This window comes from Myxine glutinosa, chromosome 8, assembly GCF_964187855.1.
Source record: "Myxine glutinosa chromosome 8, kmMyxGlut1.1, whole genome shotgun sequence".
NCBI classification, from domain to species: domain Eukaryota; kingdom Metazoa; phylum Chordata; class Myxini; order Myxiniformes; family Myxinidae; genus Myxine; species Myxine glutinosa.
Window position 1 is genome coordinate 64,357,594 of NC_136268.1, and position 7,473 is coordinate 64,365,066.

The window sequence follows — 7,473 nt, forward strand, 5'->3', positions numbered from 1 at the left end:
ATTTGTTTAACTTCCCTTTCTGCTTGGTCCCTCATGTCCCTCAATTTGCTTTCCATACTGTTTTCTAACCCCTCTAACCCCTCTTTCATTCCCTCTATCTGATTCTCCTGGGCAGCCATTCTATTTTCCACCCCCATTAACCCATGTTTCACCCCTTCTATCCCATTGTCTAACCCCTCTAATTTCTTGTCTAATCCCTCACCGGTACAGCTCGCTTCGTCCCTCATTGTAATGAAATCGTCATCCAAATTACGACACTGATGTTATTCGCCTCATGGCCGCTACGCGACCCTTTCTCGGTTCCTATATATATATCAGCGCGGACAGGCGATGTAGATCCATCACCACGATGTAACCCTAGCGATGTACCTTTAGAGCTTCTCTGGGCTTCCCATAGAAAGGTAACGTGTCTGCAATATGTATCAAAGCTTTTATAGTCATACAGCCTGTCCGCACCTGTATTCACCTGTATGTATTATTAATACCATGTTTATTGGTTTCTCTCTAGATGATGTTGAGAACGAATTACGATTAAACCTACTTTGGGTTGCTGTTGTATCTTGATTTTCACAACACTTAATCGTAATTCCTCTCCTGACATCGCTCCTGCACTGCTCGCCTCGGAGAAGAATGCCCAGCGGAGGACCCGTCGAGCTAGCTCCAGCAACGGAGCTCCGACTACTCTCGCTGCCGGCCTGCCTCGAAAGACGGGACGTCGCAAGCCTTTTCGCGGGACCGCGTCGTCAAAAAGCGACCTGCTCTCATGAGACCCGAACGCCAGAGCAGGCGTGACGGACTCCGGCTCGATGCCTGGAGCACGATGCTACTGGGCAACGTCCTGCGGCTGAAACCCCGTCGGAACGGCGGACCCGCTTGGAGCCGCCGGCCTACCCGTCCGATCGCAGCTCGGAAGCGCTAACGGCTCCGTCCGAGGGATTCATCCTAGATATGCGTGCCTCGGCCCGAGTTGAGATTCCCACGCGAGTGATCACGTCTCCCATGTCGGCCATGCCTCCACACGGCCGGCACACTCCGACCACTCGCTACTCGGTGGAACCATCACCTCCGCGCGAATCGCGCACCGCTCGTCGGACTCACGCCGTCACGACCGGCTCACTCCGACCACTCATTCTGATCGCGGCCGTCGCAGTCCCACCTGCATGTGGCTACTTCCCGAGGCCGACGAACTCCGCTGCCCGGAATCGCCTCAATGGAGGCTCGCTTGGCACCATGCGAGGACTCGTCGCAGCACGGATGAATTTCTACGGACCGCTGCCCGGAATCGCCTCAATGGAGGCTCGCTTGGCACCATGCGAGGACTCGTCGCAGCACGGATGAATTTCTAAGGACGTCGAGCGGGACCTTCATAGCCTTTCACGGCACTCGGGTTCTGCTTATGATGGTTGTTCGTATACCTGGCTACCATGTGTAGTTCTTCGTTCGTTCTTCTTCGTTCGTCTTCGTCCTTTGTTTTACTTGATTTCGTGTTCCCGCTCTCAAACGGCGTTCTCGTTAAACACCTGCGACCATTGTAAACATGCTGTGCATGGAATGTATGTTGACCGAATGCTATCGTTCCTTTTTACACACCCCGCGTTTCACCCAATTAATTTAATTTGATAAGCTGTTGGATTGAGTTAATGTGGTGTTAATGTGATGTTAATGTTAATGTGAGTTAATGTGATGTAGAGCAGGCTTGACGGACCGAAAGGCCCCTCTTCATCCTTCATGCTCAATGCACCTCAAATGAGATGCTACTTCAGGGCGTTATATGTATTCGCTCCTTCGTCGTGCAGTCTATCGCTGCCAAGCGTGCTCGCCCCTCGACTCGGCGGGCTCACCCGCACCGGATCAACAGGCCGAGCTCAACTTTCGGTTTCCCTCGTACGCGGTGCGCCCTAGATGTTACTGTTACTTTCACCGTCGGCCGGGTTCGTATGCCGATCTCGAGCTCGCTCGAATGCTGCTGCACGCGAGACGTTAGATTTCGGTGTGCTACTGTACTCCGTCTGGGGGATACCGCTCAGCTAGAACTCGCCGTTAAACCCGCCCGACCTAATTGATGACGTCATCGACTATATCACGCGTTCGCTTTACAGCGTCAATAACGTAATGGCGTGCTTCCCGCGATCTCATCGGGGATTCGTTTACCTTTCAATGTACCTTGATAACTACGTACCAATTGACCTTTACGTAACGACGTGACCTCAGGGTCGAGCGCCAGCACCGTTTAGGGAGTACACGGTGACACCGTACTGCCTGCTAGCCCTTGACTCTGGGCTCGTTGTTATCGGACAGAGCTCTTGCCTCGTACATTTCGAGACTGCGAGACGCCTCGTCTGATTCCATTTCCCTCTGCCCCAGTCTGACTGTGACTCAGCCTGACCCAGACTGTGAAGGTCGTCTGTCTTCGGTATGCAGCGCGCTGCAGCCACCTCCTTAACAGATGTTTAGTCTACCACGATATTCTTGCGGTTTGTGGATAGTATGTCCAAGGGATATGACCATGTTGCTAATCTGCCGCGCTTCCTTGAGGTCGCGCTGGTCTCACTTTACTATGTAGCTAATCTGTCGCGCTTCCTTGAGGTCGCGCTGGTCTCACTTTACTATGTAGTTAATCTGTCGCGCTTCCTTGAGGTCGCGCTGGTCTCACTTTACTATGTAGCTAATCTGTCGCGCTTCCTTGAGGTCGCGCTGGCCTCACTTAACTATGCACGAGGATACGTGCACATACTCCCTACGCACGATGGATAGTTTTCTGGGGTACACCGTGACCCATGGCCCCTGCGACCTTTTCTCGACATGGCCCCTCCCTGTGATCGGGCCACCTCGACTCTTGTGGGGACCCGGGAGGTTCTTGTTGCTCGCCCGGGTGGCGACTCCCTCCTCGCCCCTTGTGGTTTAGTTATGCGATGAGCCAATTGATTATGAAAATATTTTGTGATAATCTTTTATTGATTTTAAATATACAATTAATCAATCAATTAGTGTACACCTCTCCCTCCCAATGCAGCCTCAATGAGCTGCACTGCGGTATTGCGTCCGTGGATGGACGATCCAACCGCGGTCCGGCTGGATCCGTGCCATGCCACGTTGGCGTTAACTGGATGGATCGGTCGGACATCCGGGATGGCCAATCCATCCGGGCCATCTCTGTGCCATTGCGTCCGTGGATGGTCGATCCATCCGCGGTCCGGCTGGATCCGTGCCATGCAACGATGGCGTTAACTGGATGGATCGGTCGGACATCCGGGATGGCCAATCCATCCGGGCCATCTGGCGTGACAATCATGGCAATCAATCATAACGATCTGGGACGACGCTGGGACAAACATGGTTTGTCCAGCCGGGACTCTCTCGGTCTGCCGATCTTCTCCGTTCCTCCGCGCGCGGTGCAGATGGACAAGCTTGCCATATGCATCCCGGCGGTCCTGCGCGCTTCGCTGGAGAGGCGCGTTTCGACCGTTTGTGCGTCGTCGTAATCGGCCATGCCGGTCGTCCAGGCAGCCTTCAGAGGCCGCTCGTGTCTCGTGCGATCGCTGCCAACGGTAGATTCGCATGCCGCTACATGCGCTTGTACTGCGTATGTACCCTTGGGAGCCAGGGCGGGTACAGACCTACTGTAATGGTCTTCTTACTTACTGTTATGGTTTACTGAATTACACGTCTGCCACACCGACACATCTGCCTGTAATGGTCTTCTTACTTACTGTTATGGTTTACTGAATTACACATCTGCCACACCGACATCTGCCTGTAATGCATTGCTTTGCGTCGTATGGACAGTCGCTCTTCGTCATGGCACACCTTATGTAATGAGTTGCGAATCTCAAAGGTACACCTTATCCATCTAGCTACTGTGCCGTTTCTCACTGTTCAACGAGGTACACTTATCTACTCAGACTACCCCACAGGAAGACTACTACTACCCACGGGCTCAACGTCTTCTCCCTGGGATGACCACTGCTTGCTCGGTCCGATATCTTCTTGACTGGGACTTCCTCCTCGATATATCTATAGCTGGAGATTGATTGCTAACCAGGCTAACAGGCTGAAATGCAGTAACCCTGCCATCGGGATTGATGGCCCCTTGGACGTTCGACCGGCAGACATCTTTCCAATGTATTTCGTTCTTTGCATTCCTATGTATTCCTCTGTATGTGTCTGCTGTTCTTCACCGCCGAGTTTGGATCTAAGCGCGGGGAGAATGTAATGAAATCGTCATCCAAATTACGACACTGATGTTATTCGCCTCATGGCCGCTACGCGACCCTTTCTCGGTTCCTATATATATATCAGCGCGGACAGGCGATGTAGATCCATCACCACGATGTAACCCTAGCGATGTACCTTTAGAGCTTCTCTGGGCTTCCCATAGAAAGGTAACGTGTCTGCAATATGTATCAAAGCTTTTATAGTCATACAGCCTGTCCGCACCTGTATTCACCTGTATGTATTATTAATACCATGTTTATTGGTTTCTCTCTAGATGATGTTGAGAACGAATTACGATTAAACCTACTTTGGGTTGCTGTTGTATCTTGATTTTCACAACACTTAATCGTAATTCCTCTCCTGACATCGCTCCTGCACTGCTCGCCTCGGAGAAGAATGCCCAGCGGAGGACCCGTCGAGCTAGCTCCAGCAACGGAGCTCCGACTACTCTCGCTGCCGGCCTGCCTCGAAAGACGGGACGTCGCAAGCCTTTTCGCGGGACCGCGTCGTCAAAAAGCGACCTGCTCTCATGAGACCCGAACGCCAGAGCAGGCATGACGGACTCCGGCTCGATGCCTGGAGCACGATGCTACTGGGCAACGTCCTGCGGCTGAAACCCCGTCGGAACGGCGGACCCGCTTGGAGCCGCCGGCCTACCCGTCCGATCGCAGCTCGGAAGCGCTAACGGCTCCGTCCGAGGGATTCATCCTAGATATGCGTGCCTCGGCCCGAGTTGAGATTCCCACGCGAGTGATCACGTCTCCCATGTCGGCCATGCCTCCACACGGCCGGCACACTCCGACCACTCGCTACTCGGTGGAACCATCACCTCCGCGCGAATCGCGCACCGCTCGTCGGACTCACGCCGTCACGACCGGCTCACTCCGACCACTCGCTACTCGGTGGCCCATCTCCTCCGCGCGAAGCGCGCACTGCTCGTCGGAATCACGCCGTCACGACCGGCTCACTCCGACCACTCGATACTCGGTGGAACCACCTCCTCCACGCGAATCGTCGTGCACTGCACCCATCGTGTGCCAATACTCTGGGAGGCCCGCGATCCCATCCTGCTTCCGAGCACCTCCTCGCCGCGAATCCGAACGTTGCTACGCGTGGATCAAAAGAAGCCACACGTGGCGACGTGTGGCACGTTCCAAAACCCATCGCGGCCCTCTCTGCGGCCCAACACCGGCGATTCCTATCGCCGATCGACGGAACCCCTCTTACGCGCGAGTCACGCGCCGCACCTTCGCTGGATGGAATCACTACAATGCACGACGCGCCAGTTGCGCGCGCCGCATCTTCGCTGGATGAACCCCTTTGCATGCGGTTCCTCTCGCGGGCCCTACTCTGTGAGGCCGGTGATTCTGATCGCGGCCGTCGCAGTCCCACCTGCATGTGGCTACTTCCCGAGGCCGACGAACTCCGCTGCCCGGAATCACCTCAATGGAGGCTCGCTTGGCACCATGCGAGGACTCGTTGCAGCACGGATGAATTTCTACGGACCGCTGCCCGGAATCGCCTCAATGGAGGCTCGCTTGGCACCATGCGAGGACTCGTCGCAGCACGGATGAATTTCTAAGGACGTCGAGCGGGACCTTCATAGCCTTTCACGGCACTCGGGTTCTGCTTATGATGGTTGTTCGTATACCTGGCTACCATGTGTAGTTCTTCGTTCGTTCTTCTTCGTTCGTCTTCGTCCTTTGTTTTACTTGATTTCGTGTTCCCGCTCTCAAACGGCGTTCTCGTTAAACACCTGCGACCATTGTAAACATGCTGTGCATGGAATGTATGTTGACCGAATGCTATCGTTCCTTTTTACACACCCCGCGTTTCACCCAATTAATTTAATTTGATAAGCTGTTGGATTGAGTTAATGTGGTGTTAATGTGATGTTAATGTTAATGTGAGTTAATGTGATGTAGAGCAGGCTTGACGGACCGAAAGGCCCCTCTTCATCCTTCATGCTCAATGCACCTCAAATGAGATGCTACTTCAGGGCGTTATATGTATTCGCTCCTTCGTCGTGCAGTCTATCGCTGCCAAGCGTGCTCGCCCCTCGACTCGGCGGGCTCACCCGCACCGGATCAACAGGCCGAGCTCAACTTTCGGTTTCCCTCGTACGCGGTGCGCCCTAGATGTTACTGTTACTTTCACCGTCGGCCGGGTTCGTATGCCGATCTCGAGCTCGCTCGAATGCTGCTGCACGCGAGACGTTAGATTTCGGTGTGCTACTGTACTCCGTCTGGGGGATACCGCTCAGCTAGAACTCGCCGTTAAACCCGCCCGACCTAATTGATGACGTCATCGACTATATCACGCGTTCGCTTTACAGCGTCAATAACGTAATGGCGTGCTTCCCGCGATCTCATCGGGGATTCGTTTACCTTTCAATGTACCTTGATAACTACGTACCAATTGACCTTTACGTAACGACGTGACCTCAGGGTCGAGCGCCAGCACCGTTTAGGGAGTACACGGTGACACCGTACTGCCTGCTAGCCCTTGACTCTGGGCTCGTTGTTATCGGACAGAGCTCTTGCCTCGTACATTTCGAGACTGCGAGACGCCTCGTCTGATTCCATTTCCCTCTGCCCCAGTCTGACTGTGACTCAGCCTGACCCAGACTGTGAAGGTCGTCTGTCTTCGGTATGCAGCGCGCTGCAGCCACCTCCTTAACAGATGTTTAGTCTACCACGATATTCTTGCGGTTTGTGGATAGTATGTCCAAGGGATATGACCATGTTGCTAATCTGCCGCGCTTCCTTGAGGTCGCGCTGGTCTCACTTTACTATGTAGCTAATCTGTCGCGCTTCCTTGAGGTCGCGCTGGTCTCACTTTACTATGTAGTTAATCTGTCGCGCTTCCTTGAGGTCGCGCTGGTCTCACTTTACTATGTAGCTAATCTGTCGCGCTTCCTTGAGGTCGCGCTGGCCTCACTTAACTATGCACGAGGATACGTGCACATACTCCCTACGCACGATGGATAGTTTTCTGGGGTACACCGTGACCCATGGCCCCTGCGACCTTTTCTCGACATGGCCCCTCCCTGTGATCGGGCCACCTCGACTCTTGTGGGGACCCGGGAGGTTCTTGTTGCTCGCCCGGGTGGCGACTCCCTCCTCGCCCCTTGTGGTTTAGTTATGCGATGAGCCAATTGATTATGAAAATATTTTGTGATAATCTTTTATTGATTTTAAATATACAATTAATCAATCAATTAGTGTACACCTCTCCCTCCCAATGCAGCCTCAATGA